At 37.6% G+C, this 19,582-nt stretch overlaps 3 non-coding genes across 3 annotated transcripts; all 3 read right to left on the reverse strand.

Moving 5' to 3' along the window:
* Positions 1–435: 435 nt before the first annotated feature.
* On the reverse strand, positions 436–518 carry trnal-uaa (transfer RNA leucine (anticodon UAA)). The gene has a single exon. It is a non-coding gene; the product is annotated as a tRNA-Leu (tRNA).
* Positions 519–622: 104 nt separating this feature from the next.
* On the reverse strand, positions 623–705 carry trnal-uaa (transfer RNA leucine (anticodon UAA)). The gene has a single exon. It is a non-coding gene; the product is annotated as a tRNA-Leu (tRNA).
* A 4,987-nt stretch (positions 706–5,692) lies between these two features.
* On the reverse strand, positions 5,693–5,775 carry trnal-uaa (transfer RNA leucine (anticodon UAA)). Its single transcript has one exon. It is a non-coding gene; the product is annotated as a tRNA-Leu (tRNA).
* Between the last annotated feature and the right edge of the window lie 13,807 nt (positions 5,776–19,582).

Raw genomic sequence — 19,582 nt, forward strand, 5'->3', positions numbered from 1 at the left:
TGTATGCGCTAGAAGGTGTGGATAGCATCTATATACAACCTGCCAGTCACTGCCTGCCTCGCTTCTCACTTTCCAGAACAGCGGGCGTCCCTCCTGACATGGTTCTTATTAGCGCTCATGCGGAAGTGCTCATGTAAGGTGAGTTTCTGGAGAAAAAAAACAAACATCTGGTTATTAAACACGACCATCAATGGAATATTTATTCAATGTTTTGTCATGCCATAACACATTTTGCACATTCTATTGGGTGTTTGTGCTGCCCAATTCATTGTTACCAGGAGAGGAGTTCCAACCCCATGTGGATATTCATCCATTGAATTTTAAGTCCAACGCCTTAACCACTGCGCCATCCTGGTCACTTTTTTTGGATCTTTGGGCAGTTTTGAAGCCAGTTCATTTATTTATTGCTTTCCAGCATTAAGTTTAAAACAGTCATACCAGGAGTGGGGTTCGAACCCACGCGGATATTCGTCCATTGGATCTTAAGTCCAACGCCTTAACCACTCGGCCATCCTGGTCACTACAGACAGTTTTCAAACCCTTTGTGAAACAAGTTTCATTATTTGTTGTCAACCATATTTATGCACTAAGAACCGTTTCCCATTTAAAATTCACCTATCCATACCAGGAGTGGGGTTCGAACCCACGTGGGCATGTGCCCATTGGATCTTAAGTCCAACGCCTTAACCACTCGGCCACCCTGGTCACTCACTCTAAAGCAGAATGAACGCGTTCCCTTAAGCATCTTGCCTATTTGTGACACAACAGCGCTCGCCTTTGATCACCTTCTGCATGGCTCACCAAGCAAACGCTTTAATTAGTACTTTATTGACTAATGCTTTTCTGCAGACCTTGTGTCACTGGCTTTACCGACCACCAGCCTATTCTTCGCGGATTAACCTCTTTCTGTGCACAGTTTAACCGGCCATTGTCCGGCAGTAATGTGAACTGCTCTTGAAGGAGGTTTTGACACAAAAGACCCTTCAGTGCGCACGGAGACCTCAAAGAGCCATCATCCCTCCATCTCCAGCTCTTCAAAGACTCCTTCATCATTCAGAATCCCTCTCTGTTCCTCCACGGCCCCTCGTTTAGGAGCGGGACCCCGTTGGCCCTCACCTCCCCCACCGACCAACACACTTATTGGAGAGTCTCCCGGGAGCGTGGAGCTCATATATAAGACCAGGACAGCTGATAATGACTACAGCTTTGGGGGAAGGAGATCTCCACTGGGTTTCACTGGTTATGGTGGTGATGCTGTGCAGGGTCCAACATGAACACTTGGCAATAACAAATAAAACAGCAATTTGACCTCTTTGGTTACACTTGTAAAGACTTTGCTGCTTTTTTAGTGTTAATCACAAGAATTTCCCTGTGTTTAGCCCACTAGATGAAAAAAATGAGCAAAGAATTAGCATTAGTGCTTAAGCAATTTTGCCTCAAAATCCTTTTCCTTAGTAAAATCACTGTACCACACAACCTCAAATGGTCAAAAATTTAACTATATAACACATTATTTCAATTCTAAAAAATGTTCTATGTTATAATAAAATTGACCTAAATTATAAAGTTGACCTAAATGAATATTACACTTTAATATAAATTTTAAATGTAATTTTAAATGTATTATAAGTTCCCACATTTCTGTGAATATACTTTAGTGTTTAATACTTTAGTAAACTGTAGTAAAATCCCATGCCTTACCATAGTAAATATTAAAGTATATTATAGTATTCACTACAATTTATCAATACACACTATTTGTACTACAAAATACTACAATTTACTACATACATTTACAGTACTACATAAAACGACAGTTTACTATAATAATACATATTTAAAATATTCAATATGTCTAAAATTACCCACATAAAAAATAATGTGAGTATCCTTTAGTATTTAATATAGTAAACTGAAGTAAAATTCCTACTGTAGATACTTTAGTACTTTTGTACCCTACCACAGTCAATATTAAAGCAGATTATAGTATTTACTACAATTGATCAATTCACTATAGTTAATACTACAGAATACTATTGCATATTATAAATGCTACAAAATACAGTTTACTATAATAAATACTAAAGTACACTACAGCATTTTTATTTATGTTATTCGCATTAAGCAATCATTCTATTTATTCTTAATGTAATTTTGTACATTATGTGTGTATCTGAGTGTGTGTTTGCAGTGAGGGGATTATTTTCTTTTCTTTTCTTACCCTGACCCCCCTTTCCTCCTAGCACTGTTCTTTAAAAATTGTGGGCAGCTTCTAATGTGGATGTGTCTCTTTCATCTCTAATGATCTCTTGTAATGAGCAGACCTTTGCCATGCTAATGGACGTTCAATTGTTCCCACTTTTACATGGGGTCTCCATCAACACCAGTGGTTGGGGGCCTTACCCTGTCCATCTTTGAAAACCTCCCTGGATCACAGTGAGGGGGACAGAGAGCCGTCTTTGAAGCTCACACTCATTATCTTCTACGATGGCTCTTGTCTGGTAATTGTGGCTTTTCGGTGCAAACGATTTCTTGATATTGTAGGCGAGCGGTTCTCAGCGTGCGCTTAATTTCGATGTGTTATTTTTTCTTTTCTTTTGGTCCATCACTCCTCACAGGTCGGGAGGAAGGGTTAGCTCGCTGCAGGGTGCTTTGAATCAATATAACACACTGGATCTCTTTCGATAAATGGGGATGGAGGAAGATGAGTTGGACCAAGAGAACCAGTGTTATTAGAGTTCAGAATCTGACTCGATAATGCAAGCTATTTATATGTGTAACCTCTTTACCTATTTTAGGTTACCTGAGAACATTATTCTGTGTTGAAGGGGGATTTGAATGGATGTCTTCAGCAGTCTTTGTTTTGTGATCTCTCTGTATATGCCTGAAAAGTGTTCTTTAGTTACTGGAATACCAGTGTTTCTTAAAATGCACAGAGTCTACACTCACCCCCAGCGAGATTTACACAGCTGGCCCTCGAGTACAACACAAACCCTAAACTCACAGTCCATCCTTTCTCTGTGGTGGTGAGTACATATCACATTCCCTTTTGCTCTAGCAGTTTGAGCATATAATACTTGATTCTTTTATTGATGTCACGAGGTTTTGCTCGTAGTAGCTATTGAGGTTTTTTTCTAATTAAATGTGCATTTTTTTCAAAGTATACAATATTTAAAATGAAAATTATTGGTAAAAATAATAGAATATTTAAATCTGAAATCTCTAACATTTGTCTCTACATTGCCATCTCTATCTCTGTTACTTTCCATACAATCTTACCATTGTGAAGCCGGGAACCTTTCATTTTAAACACTGATTTTTATTTACTTCCTCAATGATTGAGTTTTAAGTAAAACAAAATATGGATTGCAGTTTTAATCATTGATGACATCATCTTTATTCTGGACAGCATTTTCTAACCTTACTGCATTTTTTTGCGATAAGAATTTTTTTAATCTATTCTATTAATGACTGATATAACAGAAAGTGCTGGGAAACCTTACAAGCTGAACAAAATGAGTCGCAGAGGTGGGTAGAGTAGCCAAAATCTTTACTCAAGTAAAAGTACAAGTAACTAGAGAAATTGTTACTCAAGTAAAAGTAAAAGTCACTATTTTAAAAATACTTGAGTAAAAGTAAAAAAGTATGCAATGAAAAAACTACTCAAGTAGCTAGTTACTTAGTTACTTTGTATCTGATTATATAGGCCTACTACATAAAATTAATATTAACGCCAATATTTTAATATTACATTTTAATCAATATTTTTAATTATCATAAGCAAATATCTTTGCAATATACTAGAGAGACTAAAGAATAGACAAACACAGAAGAGACAAGCATTTCTGTAAATTTCATCTAGTCCTGATGTCAATGTAGTTTACACAACTTATTTAGAATAATAGACCATGTCAAACTAAAGCATGAACTAAACTCAGAGCATTTCCTAAGATGATCTAGAACATCTGCAGTGCTCTCTTAAATGAAATACACATTTTTGAACAAAGCTCATGTTTTCTCGTGTTGTGTCACGTGTGTGTTGTGAAACGCTCTTACTTGTAAACAAACAGTAAACAGTGAACACACGCCCATCAACAAGTTTTCTTCCTTCTGTTCTTCAAATGTATATTTCTGCAAGCCCACGTCTCTGTGTCTGACAGGTAACGCGCATGTTGCTGTGTCTGCGAACAGTCGTCGCGGGTGGCGCATATGGCGGGCATTTATCATTGCTGGCAAACAATATGACACATTTGCAGTTTTGATTGTATAGATATAGATTAATATCCACTTCATCCAACGCTCTTTGTGTTCTGCGTGTTCTTAAGTTTCGCGCTACGAGGAGTGAGTAATCCTGCTTCAGATGATTCAGATCGTGCTGCGAACTGAACAAATCATTTGAACTGATTCATTAGCCTATTCAAATGGTTTTGCCCATTGTTCAATTAATGCTTTCAAAGAATCGACTCAAAAGAATCGATCACTCGGGAATGCCCGTAAAAAGAGACGACAACCTTGAAATAAACAACGCGTTTTAAAAAGCATATTTTAAAATGAAGGAACGAAGTAACGTCACGCAATGTAAGTTATGTAACGAAGTAAAAGTACAGATTTTCTATTACAAATTTACTCAAGTAAGAGTAAAAGTACACACTTTTAATTTTACTTAAAAAGTACATATTTTCCAAAATGTTACTCAAGTAAATGTAACGAAGTAAATGTAGCGCGTTACTACCCACCTCTGATGAGTCGTCAGTATTTTCGGTCACTTTTAAAACTAAAGGTGCTTCACCGTGCCATAAAACACCCATTTTGAGCTGAATGGTTCCATAAAGAATTTTAAACATCCTTCGAACTTTTCTGTTTCACAAAAGGTTCTTTGTTATGGAAAAATAGATTCTTTAGACTGTAAAAATAAAAAATAGTTGAGCAAATGGTTCTTTGGGAAACCAAAAATGGTTCTTCGATGGTGTCGCTGTGAAGAACCAACCTTTTTAAGGAGTGTTTCCAAGATAAGAAAGATAGTACATTTTAAAAGTGCGTCTGCTAAAGGTTTGTTTCAGGAAAACACTATCATGTTCAAAAAACACAAAACTTTCATTTCTGTCATTTTTCAGTCTATTCCATCACTGGCTCGGGTTGAAATTGTATGGTGTCAGGTGAACTATCCCAGGAAAGCAGCTGCATCCTTTCCTTGTCGGAAATGAAGGAAAACACACGCAGCCCCCGCCAGTCTTGTGGGTCTGGCAGGGTCATAACCCAGCACCTGAGCTAATCATGGACATTATCAAAACGGCATGCTCTCTGGGGTCTGTTTGTTTATGTAATCCAGGGTGGCCCCTTGCTCTGCCCTGCCTGGCCCTCGTAACTGCACCTGGGGAAGGCAGTAAACACCACTCCCTCGTTTCTGGATGAATGAGGTGCTAAAACGGAACAGGAAAGGGGAAGAAGCATTGAGATTAAGCTGTAAATCAGCATGTGCGCATTTGTATTAGGAAAGTATTAGATTTGGTGATGTTTGTGGAAACTTAAGGTTTAGCCTGATGATTATTATTTTATTTCTTTCTTGTGGTACATGAACACCACAGAACGTAAGTCAAGAGAAGTGCGTTAATGTATTCATAGTTCACCACATTTTTATTTTTGAAAGTGCAATGACATTTCCTTGCCAATCGGTTTAAAGATCGCACAGCACTACCAGGAGTGGGGTTTGAACCCACGTGGGCCTTCGCCCATTGGATCTTAAGTCCAACGCCTTAACCACTCGGCCATCCTGGTTACTTTTGTAAGTTTTACAACTTGTTGTTTTGACACATTATCTTACTTTTGTTTGCATGATTGGGATTGTGTTTCTGATATTATTAAAGGTGAATCACGGTATAAATGACCAGGAGTGGGGTTTGAACCCACGTGGGCATACACACATCGGATCTTAAGTCCAACACCTTAACCACGCGGCATCCTGGAGACATGCATGTTGTAGAGCAGTCAACTCAGTGGCTTATCAAAGCTCATTCTCAAGGCCCTGAATTCTGGCAAAGCTTTCTATCTATAGAGTATCTGATAAGAACTGCAATCTTAACCGGCACTGTTTTTGTCTTTTCCGTCTGTCTCTTTTCTGACCTTGTTTTTTCTCAAGCACCTTTCCATCACATTAGTCACTGCATTTTTTAAACACATACAAATGGATGAAAAACTTTTTGTTTTTTTTGGCCTAGCTGTCAATGATCATTGCACAAGGTCTGACACATTGAGTTTTCAACGCTTTATACAAGATGAAAGGTCGAGTCTTTTTTGCAACATTCCCAATCCATTACATTCTGCTTTTCCTGTCATCTCTTGCCTGCGAGTCAATTTGACGAAAGGACCAAAAAATTAAAGCTTTTTACCCTATTTCAAATTCTCTATGTACAAAATGCAGTACACAACAGGTTAGTGTCTGTCATACATGTGAGTCTAATCAGTACTGAAGGACATCTTCTCCAGAGAGACGACAGCGTGACATTCCGTGTCCTTCCTCGTGTACAGTACCTCCAATGGAATGAAAGAGCAAAGATTATTTTATCAGTTCCCGTGGGTTCATAAATCAAGCGAAAGGCTTTTTCATTTACTCATCTTTACAGCTCTCCTTCAAACGGCTGTAAACGATGATGTTTTCTGGAATGCATCAATTTATTGATTGAATCTGGTTAAAAGAAAGCCCTTTCATTATTGTCAAACCAGTATAACTGTCATAAAACATAAACCACAAGAAAACAAGATTAACCCTTTATTATCATTGGCTTGCATATTACACCTAATGTATTGTGTTTAACTATATCATTGATGATGATTTTTCATTTCATTGCATTTGATAGACTTGATTTTACATATGAACCATTTTTACTGTTTGTACGATGTTATGTAGCATCATAGTTTACGTAATCATTCCAGGCTTTAACATTGCAGAAAACAAATTTATGTAAAAACATTTGGATAATTGTTGTTTAAACTACACTGTATACAATGCAAGGGTGCTGTGCATGGTTGCCAGGAGATTACTAGGCAGTTGCTATAGTGGTCTTGACAAAAAAGAAGTTTATCCAAGTGTGCTATTAGTATAGACCACTTCGCAAGATGCTAACAAGGGTCCAGAAGCACTTCTGGTTTCAGTTCATTTTCAATAAATTAAATCTTATATATATTCGATGAACATTCTAATTCAGCTCTTCTGTTGGTTTGATTTAGTCCAAACAGTTGCGTGGTGTTAAAAAACTGAAACAGGAAGTTCTTCTGAACCAGCGTTGGACCAGTGTTGTTAACGTCTTCTGAAGTGGTCTATACTTCTTTAAAATTGAAAAGCATACTTTTTATGTACCTCTCAGAAAGATTTTTTCTTATGGTAATCTGGTCTATACCTCCAAAGTTTAACGCTTCAGGTTTATTGAAATCTTGAACCCTCAATATGAGCAGCAGTAATGGTGCTGATGTGTGCAATGGTGAGCCAGGAGCTGAAGGAAGGCAGAAGGTGTCTTTGCAAGGGGCCATTATTCATTACTTGTGCTCGCTCAGTGGCTGCCGGCCAGCACATAAATATGAACAGGACATTGAGACAGCGTGCCAAGGTGACAAACGACTGCAGCAGTGGGGGAAGAGAGAATATTTCAAAGAAAAATAGTGAAGACACACACACAGCAAATATGTGTGTTTATTCTCAGGTTGCACAAGCACAGCGATCTCTGCTGCAACTCATCTCATCTCGCCATAAACACGGTGCTATGCGTGCTTGTTAAAATGCCTGAGACGAGAAGCGTGACCTTTGACCCTGATGCCAATTGACAATATGAATGATTGATTTATATTCAGTAGAGCTCACCTCCCATAATGCTGTGTTCTCAGCGCTGAGAGAAAGGTCGAAGGTCAGTGAAGATGTTTTTATTGTTATCTCATTCGACATTTAGAATAATTCTTTGGTTTCATTATACAGGATGAAAACCACACTGGTTAAGACGTGTTGGTGAGTAAATAAAGACAGTATTGTGGTTTTAAATCTATTTCTAAGCTTCAGTTTCTTTAAGGGTTCTTGATGTATAAAAATGTATTTTTTTCTCTCTTGAATATTTCTATCTTGGAGTTAATCCATTCTCAGTTTTGGGGTCACTTTTGGAATTTTCTCAGGATTTATTGCATATTTAATGAATGGATTCCACAGTGGACCCTCTGTCTTACAGCTTTACATATGCACAGGGTTTTGAACTTTGACCCTGACCCTAGTAGGACACTGGACCGCCTGCAGTTGATTTTTATCTCCGGCAGATTCCTTGTTTCATCTTGCCCCTCTCTCTCTCTCTCTCTCTCCCTCTGTTGTCTTTGGCCTCCTCCTGCAGTTTGTTTGTGGTTTCAAACAGAGCTCATGATAACAGGTTTGAGCTCTCGTGATACACTGATAAGACTCTTCATATCAGGTCAAACAGAAAACTTGACCCAGACACGGAAAGCTATGTTTCGTCTGATGACAGAAAATTTGTCGCTGACATTGGGAAGCTGGATTAAACATGAGGTAAATTCAGGAGGTCGCTTGGATATTTGCATGGGTTTTGAAACTAATATTTTCCACTCGCATTCCTGTTCTTTTCATTTCCAGTCTCTTATTGCATGAGGACATATCTAAATCCACATCTGATTGCTATCATGAAGCTCATGAGCAGACCTGAGACGCTCTCGTGTGCTTTCATTGCATGTTTTTTGGTCAGAGGAGATATAAGGGATGGGCAGAATGGTCATGCTTTAAGAGGAATAATTAAAATTATCATTCAACTTTTTTTAAGATGCAAGTTCTCTAAAGAATTTTAAACACATTAGGGATTTATTCATGTAAAGTTAAGGTCACGCTTTAAAACAAGCTGTCATGCAAGGATGGTTGTGAGGCGTTGATGTTATTTTAAGTGATATATTTGTTGACATAACTTCATGCATTTTGTTTATACTGTATGCAATATTATATTGCCCCATTTATGTTTCGTCACCTCTTTTTTTTTGACCTACCACATTTTTATGTCTTGAGGTAATTTTTATGTCTCTCTCTCTCTGTCTCTCAATTCAATTTCAATTTAAAGGTACTTTATTGGCATGATTGTGTGTACTTACAATATTGCCAATGCATTAAACATAAAACAAGAAAAATATTAACGACAAACAATAAGATGTAATACAAAATGTGTTGCTATGTGAAGGATAAAATCGGACACAAGATCAAATATAATGTGTAAATAGTAAAATAGTAAAAAAGTCTCTCTCTCTATCTCTCTGTCTCTCACTCTATCTGTCTGTCTCTCGGTTACGACAGTTATGTAATAACCGAACACTTTCATTCCTTTTAGTTAAAAAAATCAAACACACAGCAAACATAACTGTAATATCACATCACAGTCTCTGGCACAACACCTGAGTATTGGTTTCTTTCTGTTGTTTCATCGTCATGACAACTGCACCATCTGTCACAACAAGAAGTGGATTGGACCGAGATATCAAAGTTCCTTAAAGTCCCCATGAACCAAAAGTTGCGATTGTTATTACTTCTCCTAAGGGGAGGAGTTAACGGATGCTCCGCCCAAGCCGTCTAACATACGTCATTTAAGATGGATAGTCGTTACAGGAAGGAAGTGCATTTTCAGATTTTAACTAAAGATTATGAGGGCACACGAATTTTAAAAAGAGAATGAACCACATTGATAAACTATTTACAATAAACGCTGCAGTATTTCATGAAAAAATAGGCATTGTCATTTTTTATTTCACTGGGACTTTAAACCCTCATTAATATCTTATCTATCAAACATTCTTGAGGATCTTTTTGTTATAAAGAGACAAAAACAGCCAGAGCTATATTTAAGACCCAGTATTCGGTGATGTGCATTTCTTTTCAGAAGGCCAACATCTCACATATTTCAATATCAAAGTTCTTCGGGTTATTCATATTTCTGGGTCATAGGGTCAAACCCATGTGTATGGGTGTAATTCTCATTTGGCCATCGGAATACAGCTCTTATCCAGTTTCTAGTTTTTCCCGGGAATCTTTATACAAAGCTTCAGGTAACATCGGACCGCAGACAGAACGGCTCCAGACTGCTTGTTAACCTTGAAGTCATATAAAACCAAAGAGGTGCAGGACTTCTTTTTGTGGCCAAATGAGCTGGAACCTTCTAGACGTCTGTCTGCCCTATTTTCATTCCTAGAAACGTCACTCTCTTAGCCCAGCGTCTATGGCAAGAACAATGAGCAAATAAAAGAGTCCATACGTTCTCTCCAGACCAAATCCTCAGTGCACTGAGACCAGTTGGATAGTATCAACATTCATGGAAGGAAAGACTGAAGAACATTTGCATTCCTTAAAAGGTTTTCTAAGTTGCTTCTTAAAAAATCCTTCAAAGAAATAAAAAAAGAGTCCAATGTTGACATATAGTATAAAATTACATGAATGCAAAGCATTGCTCTAGTTTGCTCTTGAAAGAATCAAATGAGAAATGTTTAAGTTAAAACTTATTCATTGTAGATTTTATACATCTTTATAAAAAGAATATATCGGTTGAAGTCGTTGTTTTGGTTTGTTTCTCGTCACTTCAAACAAAATTCAATTGAGCCACTATGAGCGGATGGACCAATTTAACAATGTCTTTAGTACTTTTCTGGACCTTGACAACAACTATAATCATTATGTCTATGAGGAGGCCTGGAAATCTCTCGGATGTCACCTAAAATATCTTTATTTGTGCTCCGAAGACGCCGGGAGGTCTCAAAACATGTTTAACGTCATGTGGGTGAGTAAAAAATCACACAAATTTGATTTTGGGATGAACTTACCCTTTAAGCATGTATTTTCTGCAACACTAGCATCACCAAAATAGAAATGCAAAAATGATGACAAACAGGTTTTACAAAATATGTTTTTCATTACTGATACTGCTCTTGTTTTGTAATGTTTATCCCACTGTCTTTATTTTGTCAAGAGTCTTGCTGACATTCTGCTCCGCCCTTATATTTTCCAGCTGGTCAGGAGAGCTCTGCCTGCAGCTTCATCTATGAAGATCTTATTAACAGTTGTTTATTTTAACATCCATTGCAGCTGCAAGAATTCACCAGAAGTGAAGACCACATCAAAGAATCACGAATCGTCAAAACAAGCCACTTTCCTTTTCTCACAATGGCGACAGCGTGAAAATATTAATGGGCTAGGAGTCTGACACTCTTACAAACTGATATAATATACACATTTTTATAGGTATTTTGGGCAGAATTCAAAAAGAATGATGTGAACTCGTATCAAAGGTTTTATTTGCTTTCCATTTAGTCTCATAGCTGTTAAGGAGAAACAATTGAGATTACCAAAATCTCATTTGCGGATTGTCTTTTCTATGGGAAGTTAAATATATCTAGATAAAGCCATGCTTGTTTGCTCTTTCTTTCTCTCAGCCATGCCCAGAACGGTAAAAATTGACCCCCCATGGCTTGAAAATCTTTCATCTTTTCCTCCGATTGATTTTAGTTTTCTTTTTCTCCTGCTCCCCACTGTCAAAGCCATAATAAGAAGCTCTGCTTTATTATGAAAAACAGTAAACGTGTTTAAAAGACGTGACATCCACTTTGTCACTGCGGCCCTTTGTGATTCCATAACAGAAAACTGAGACGAGTTCGTGGTCGTGGTCGCCTTTCACTTCCAAACAAAACATCGGCTGGAAGTTGCTTCTGGCATTGAACTTTGGACAAATAAGATATTGTGTCTGACTACACGCTTTTGTCAGCGTGAAAAAAACACAAATTCAATGTGCATGTCAATCACTTGACTTTTCACCAGTGGGTCTTCTTAAATGTGAATTTGAGAGGTTGACAAGCAGATGGTCGCTATTAAATCTAATTACACCAAAGACTGTTCAGTGCCGAACGCATTTGCTTTGGAATGTAATTCAATGTTTCCCACTGACCCGGAATCTCTCACGCAAAACTGATTTCGTAAGGAAACAAGCTACGACAAGATATTTATTTTCCTCTTGCGTTTTGTGTATTGCGTAGTTTAACAAGTGATTGACAGACGCAGACCTCACTCTGTGTGTTATTTTCAAGTCTGTCTGGGACGTATAATGCATTGTTACCATTGGGGAAAAAACCTGCTGATATTCCACGGTGACGCAAATGGGAAAGGACAAAGAAAAGAAGGCCATGGCCTACGGTAAACAAAACCAGATCTCGGCAAGACTTTGGGTAAACATCTTTAAAGTTAATGAATCACATGTACAACTTTTTATTTTGGGTTCAATAATAGCACAGTGAAAAGCGTGTTTATTTCGTAAATCACCAGTAAACACATTAGTTAATCTAAATCTATTGTGCGGATGTGGAGCCTATTTGCTGTAATGTTAGGCCGTTCACACATGGATGTGAATTGCACTGGTTGACTCTGAAGGGGTTGCCCATTACACATCACTGATGACTCTAGGGTGGCTGGTGCTTTTCAAAGACACGCTTATCAACACTTTTGCCTTTTAGGGGAGTAAGACTCATGAACTAAATAGTCTGAGAATGTGTTTTAGGTTATGATAGACCACAGATGATGTTATCAACTGCTGAAGTCTGTATACAACAACAGTAAGATAGGAAGTCTGCAGAATGTATGTATGCAGAAAAAAAACACCTCCCGGTTTCTATATGTACTGTATATACTACATACAGTGTGTACTTTATGAGATCCACCAGTGTCTTGATTCCACAGTGCCCTTTGTTGCTGATCTGTTGCATATTCCGTCGCCATGGAAATTGGAATTATAAGGTTCTATCTGCATTTCTGAAGTTTTGAGATGTTGAGCTTCAACGTTTTTGCATTCCATTTTACTTTGTAAAGTCCCAAAATGTACACAGCTTGAAGAAAAAACATCACATAATGTATAGAAGTTGTCACTGAAAAGGAATACATAAATAATAAAGAACTCAATTTTGACAGAAAAATGGCAGATAGAACCTAATTCCAAGGCGACGCTTTGTGCTAAGTGACCATTTGGTAAATTAAGAACTTTATAGTTCATTACTACAGTGTAAATTTTCAGTTGTAATTTTGTTTACTTAGTTGGCTGTGCGTGTTAAACAAGGAAAGAAGGAACTATTTCAACAGAAAACGACACACTATTTACTTCAATGATTATTTACAAACTGTTGTCTCGTTTCTCTGAAATATCAAAATAAATCTGTCATAACCGTATGGGTTGTCTGTCATATTAAGGCCTACATGTATGGATGCATACTTAAAAACTTCATAGACAAGTTTATCACATATTTGGCATACTTAGGATATGAATTATTGTGCATTTATCCTATTTAGGATTAATATAATTTTTTTCCTGCTGTAAAATTAAATTGGTTTTACAAGTAATTTCGATGATATTAATTCTGAGTTACTGTAACTCTGTAAACAGTTGACAATTATTGAACTTATTCAGATGAGTTGAAGTAATTTTGTAATGTTAAACCTATTTTGCCATGACTTATTGATCACGTTATTTTTTACAGCATATGTAAATTGACATGCTAGGACATTTTAGACTTTATACAACAAAGCAGGCCAGACATTTTTTGACGACAAATTTTTTTGAGACTTTCAAAATACTTGAAAATGTAAGTGTGATGTCATGTAAGTGCTAACATCTGTCTACGCAAAATCATTTATTTTTAGCCTTCATATGATACCAACAGTTGAATATGATCTACATGAATGTAAATAAGAAAACCTTGCATCTTCACTTTGATTGATTGCCTAAAATATAAAAGAACCCATGCTATGTATTTATATACTCCACAAACGTCTTTATAGACCAAGGGCTCGTGCTTTAATGTCTGTGTTTAGTGGTGATGTCGGCACCAGGTTATATTAATCATACTAAAGGTTTGGACATCATATATGGAAAGTCATTTAACAGCGATAACCACAGCTGTGCTCCATGAAAGAAGCTTTCCTACAGACATAATTGGCTAAACCTCTTCATACTGATAAAAAATTACAGATTTTAGCTGACGCCGCTGACTAAAAACTCAACGCTGCTCTCTCGGACAGGAAATGAAAACAGCATGAAATCTGTTAAGGGCAAACCGGCTTCCGTCCCTAGCGACTGTGTATTTTTATAATGTTCTCTCATGATCGATTGCGAGAACATCGATGGGCCAGCCAGTTGTCCCCAGCTGGTATAGTGGTCGTGGTTCACCGCAGAATTCACGGTTCTTTATGGTACGCAATTCAGAGGGACCTTACAGAGAACAGAGCTTGACTTATAGACTTAAAGCAATACTGAATTGCTTTAATTCTTTTATGAGTGACCTTTCTGGTGAGCTGCTTTGAAGGTTGAGGTAAGCAAAGAAAATAAAGTTGGAGACGATAACAGTGCAACCGAAACCAGTGAGTTTGGATACCTCACTTGCATTTATACAGATTTAGTGAAAGGTACTTAAAAAAAATAGAATAATGCTTCTCTATGTAATATGTTTAATGTTATATTTATTATTTAGCACATTCATTCCATGGATTATTTATGAAGTGCTTAATATATCGAGTAAGCACTAAAGATGTCAATTCATAGAAGGAAACGTTCAGAAAACATTCAAACAACCTATTCTTCACTGGCAACATGTGCTGTCGGACTGCTGTATTCGCGCAAAAATAATAATACAATAAGCGAGAGGCTTCTATGCTTCTATGCTTTGATTTACCCATAAATATGCTGGTGCACATAGTGCCAGGTTTGACATCTTTGACGCCAAATGGTTCTTGTGTAAGATCGGTTTTTGCATTTTATGGGAAAAAAACGACCGAAGGTTTACAGACAGAGGATAAGTAAATAATGGCAGTTGCTTTCTCATTAGTGTGGTTTTGCTGTAATGCATTTCACATTGTCTATCATCTTGGCAAATCTTTAGATGTCACCGGCCATGCCGTTAAACAAATGGGGTTTTTAATTTGGCTAATGGCTTTAAGATCCACCTCAGAAGAAAGAAGCAGTCTGATAAGGGAAAAGACTAATACAACTCCCAGCATGCCTCTGTCAAACTACAGTTATCTCAGAGTTTACAGGGATGAAGAAATGCTGGGTGGACTATCCTAAGATCTATTTAGATGCTTTATCTAAACTGATCAAACTTTGTCCCAATGTTAGTTTGTTCAACAGATTACGACTATTTTACATAATCCCCAAATGGTATCTTTTCTAGAAGACACATAACATACATTTCAGTATGCATTGCAAGGTGGCTTTCACCCGAGTATATAAAAATTTTCAAAACAAATAGTCAATCCGTTAATTTAAGCCTCACCAAATTGACACTCACCCATTTGTATCAAAGGAAAAACACTATTGTTTAATGCTATTGTTACATTTCATCCATATGTTCAAATTGCGCAATCTTCCAAAACCACCCACTCTCAAGTGTTCAATTAGATGTTGATGTACATAGTTGAGTATTCACACAGTTCCTTGGTTCAAAATTCCATGATGCAAAGCCACGAAGTAAATCTTCAGTGTGTAATTAAATGTGTTAGCCGTCCCTGTGGATGGACTCGTTACTGAGTCACTGCGCTTTCGTCTTTGTGTGCCGCTCAACCTACGCACTCCAGTCGACCTTGGGGACCGCGGGGTCACCGCGGATGCTCTGTGTCGTTTCCAAGAGAGTGAATATGTCTTGCAGAACCGTAATGGGTGCAGAGAACTCTTCACATTTACAATTTTTCCTCTCGGGCTGTCAGCGCTGTGTTAGGGATGTGGTTGCTATGGCAACGCAGTAGCGCTGTCTGACAGCAATTGAGGAAAGGCTGCAGTGTTGTACTTTGGGTTTGGTATGTGCAGTGATAATTTGCAGGCTTGCAGACGTTGTTCATGGACGGATGTCTAGTTTGTTTCTCCTGAAAGCTGCCAGGGTGTCTGGCACATTGTTCTTAAAGGATCAGTGACCTTGTAGAAGTGCTTAAAGTAATACGTATCATGTGTCGGACATCATTACTCGGACTGTAGTTGTATATAAATACACACACATAGACAAACAGTGACATGTAGAGAAGCAACAGTGTTAGCTGTAATTAAAGACATGGATGTTTAGTCAAATTTAAACATGGATTTTCGTCCATTTGATGGAAGCCAAACGATGTGTTAAAGAAATCTGTTTGAGAACCATTCATTTTGTCATTTATTTAATCTTTTTTGTATTTAATGCTAGTCGTGGTGCAGAAGTTATGCACTTTTTCTTCACATTTATGAATAATAACGGTAATATAAAATAAGCTATTCATTAGCCACGTAATATAGTTAACTTTAGGTTAAGGTTTTAGGCTTATAAACACCACTTTATATATAGTTATAAGGCTTTTGGGGACGTTTTGGATATTATGATGTGGTTTTAATACAAACATATAATCACATTTAAAGATTCAACCCTCGGTCGCATACACACCCACACAAGTAGCAATAAAACACACACACATTTTCCTCGAGGCATTTGTGCCCAAGGAAGATGATTTCATTACAATATTAATAACTACACGTGAATCATTCGTTCCAGGCTAAATGTTCCACGGGCACACCGCCTTCGGGGAAAAAAAGCGGTTGACACTGCTACACACAGTGGACACACACATACGCAAACACATGACCCCAGAGCAGGGACCTGGCATCGCCGTGTGGGGACGTCTCTTTGTCACCATGTGGTCAAGGCTGAGTAGATTCACGCTGCGTATTGTAATCTGACAGATCGGAGCATTCGAGTGTGCCCTGATGGGGTGAACATTTGGGTGTCTTATCAGTTTGGGGATTAGAGTTCATTTCTAGGACACCCTTTATTTGATCGAAAATGCATATCCTGAGACAATGGGGGGGTTAAGTAGAAACCGTGTCGATGCATCCGACCCCAGACGATACGACTCGTGTACCCTCGCTAATTCCATTGTATTGACAAGCAGCATTGATGGAGTATGTTGACTGAGGTCATAATGGTGGGCAATGATATATAATTGAGTTATGAGAAGAAATATGTGAAAATTAGTGTCTAATTTGACAGGAAGAACCTGGAATTATATATGTATTAATTATGTATATATATATATATATATATTTATATATATATACACGCACACACAATTTTATGTATTTTACTTTTATTTCAAGAAAATGAAGGGTACTCATTGAACGTGATAAACTTGCTCCCAGAATGCAAGGGTAGTTCTGGGTGGTTGCTAGGGCATTTTAAAGTGGTTGCTAAGGTGTTTTGGGTAGATAGGTGGTTGCTTATTATCCTATAGCTCAATTGGTACATCAATGGTTTCATTTCCATTCCACAAATCGCATTGCTTGAATGTGCTTTAAGTTGCTTTGGATAAAAGCATCTGTCAAATGCGTAAATGCACAAAACATGCTTGTCCCTGTGATATTCTACTTCAGTAAAATGCTAAAGTATACAGTTATGCCTATCCTTAGCAATAGTTATGAGAAAAGGCAATGTTTGGGTTTAACATACACTATAACCATAATGTCATTCGCTTTTCCCAGTCATACTTTAAAATGTTTAAACTAATAGAGACACGACCATTAGTGTTTAACATTTGAAACAAAAATTGCTCAGCCACCTCTAACCCCCCGCTTCTTTTCTGAGTGTAGCATTACACCGAATTACGCCGACAATGTGGTCCCGTCCTTTAGCTGTAGAAGACAATTAAAGGCTCTCTCTGTACTTTGACTGACATCCCATTTAGTTTTACTGACGTGAGTCTAGTCTAGTTTATCTGTGAGACACATCTGTGGACCGGACAGGTTGATTGACCGCTCTTGTTTGTGTGCTAGTGCATGTCCGGGTGGAGACAGCGTGTGCTCGCGTTAAATATTCTATCTCTTGTATTGCACCCAGCGGCAGGTTAGATTAAACCCATTCAGCTGATGTTTAGCTCCGGTGAACCCTGCTGCTGGTGTCTGGAGTGGAAACATAGCATCATAAATGTAGTCTCATCTCAGTTTTAATGGGCTTTTTTCAGTGCATGCAGTTCTTAAAAATATTAATTACAGCATAGTCATGCAGTGGGTTCTCAACAGAACATCTCTTTGTTGTCTGGTTTTAGGATAAAAATAAATCCCGTGTTTACGATAATCTTGCTGTTTTAATCCACGCTGCAGCCCATTGTTAATGTGGACACTGTTTAAAGCTCTTGATTGTCTCTCTATTGTTTTTGTTCGACAGCGTGTTGGGTTTGTTTTTGTCTATTGATGCATGAGTATTTGCTTTTCACATGCGTAGTGACGCTCATTACAAGACTTTGTTGCTATAGTCTCCAACCAAGACCTACAGTATGTTGACCACAGTATTTAATGTGTGTCACACATTTACTGTATGTGGTTAATGAGGGAAAGACTATTTTTGTGCTTAATGAATTCTTAATGAATGCCAATTAACAATGTATATTAAATGCAAAGGATGCATGACTTTAAATGTCCCCATGAAATCAAAATGACAGGTTGGATTATAATTATATATATATTTTTTTTATGTTATTATATATTTTATTTTGTTTTATAAAAATGTACTCATTCTGCTCATAATAATTATTATTATTATTTTGATCCAATACTTTACTTTACTTTACTTTTAAAATTTTGTTTTAATTGACTCATTCCGCTCATTTTCCATAATGGTCTTTAAAAACAACTGCATATAAGATCAGAACTACACGAGGGTGAGTAAATCATGTCAATTAACATCTTTTTAAAATCCATGTTTCTGGTTGATTACAGTGTGAATAGCCTCCAAATACTTCTAGTTTAGTCCTGCTGATATTCGTCTACAGCATCTCTGAACACAAGCCGGGCACAGAAAACAGCAGAATTCCAATATGAAGTGGAAAACAAAAACACCATCATCATACGATAATGGAATAAGTGCAAGCATGTGATTCTGATGACATTTCACTCCACATTCCTGAACTTCTGCAGCAGTAAAGCAAGGTTATCTACAGCACCCTGGCTGTCAAAGTATGCACGCTAATGTCAGATTGTAACATTGTTGAAATGTGAATGCAGGATCAGAAATGAAATTATTAATATAATGCAGAGGAAAAATGCTCCCATTATGAACGTTTTGAGGCTTTTTTGTTTGGAATATTATTCTATTCATGGTTAAACATTGTTGTGCATTAAATATGAGGTGATTAAAGAATTAAAGAATTGTGCTAATTGAAATGCACCCACATAGCAAAGCACTAAAAATAACCAAACTACCTTAACAACCGCATAGCAACGACCTGCCACCCACAACAGCCGTGCAGCCATGTTTTCTATACGATCAAGCGGCGCTCATATTTTCCTCTGCAAATCTAGTCAAATCTGGTCTCCTTTTCTTCATAGCAGAGACTTGAGTCTGGGACACCGCTGACCAAGCATTACGGATAAATAAATTGTGCGTCATAGCGGTTTTAGGTGAATGCTCTTGCAAATGAATAACGCACAATGAGTTCCAGGCCGTGGAATGCCTGATTGCCATCGCTGATGAGTGTACCGCCTGACCTCTGAATTCGTTCGCCTTCGGTTTCGTTTGTCAGCTG

The sequence above is a fragment of the Triplophysa rosa genome, linkage group LG10 (genome assembly GCF_024868665.1).
Source record: "Triplophysa rosa linkage group LG10, Trosa_1v2, whole genome shotgun sequence".
Lineage (NCBI taxonomy): Eukaryota > Metazoa > Chordata > Actinopteri > Cypriniformes > Nemacheilidae > Triplophysa > Triplophysa rosa.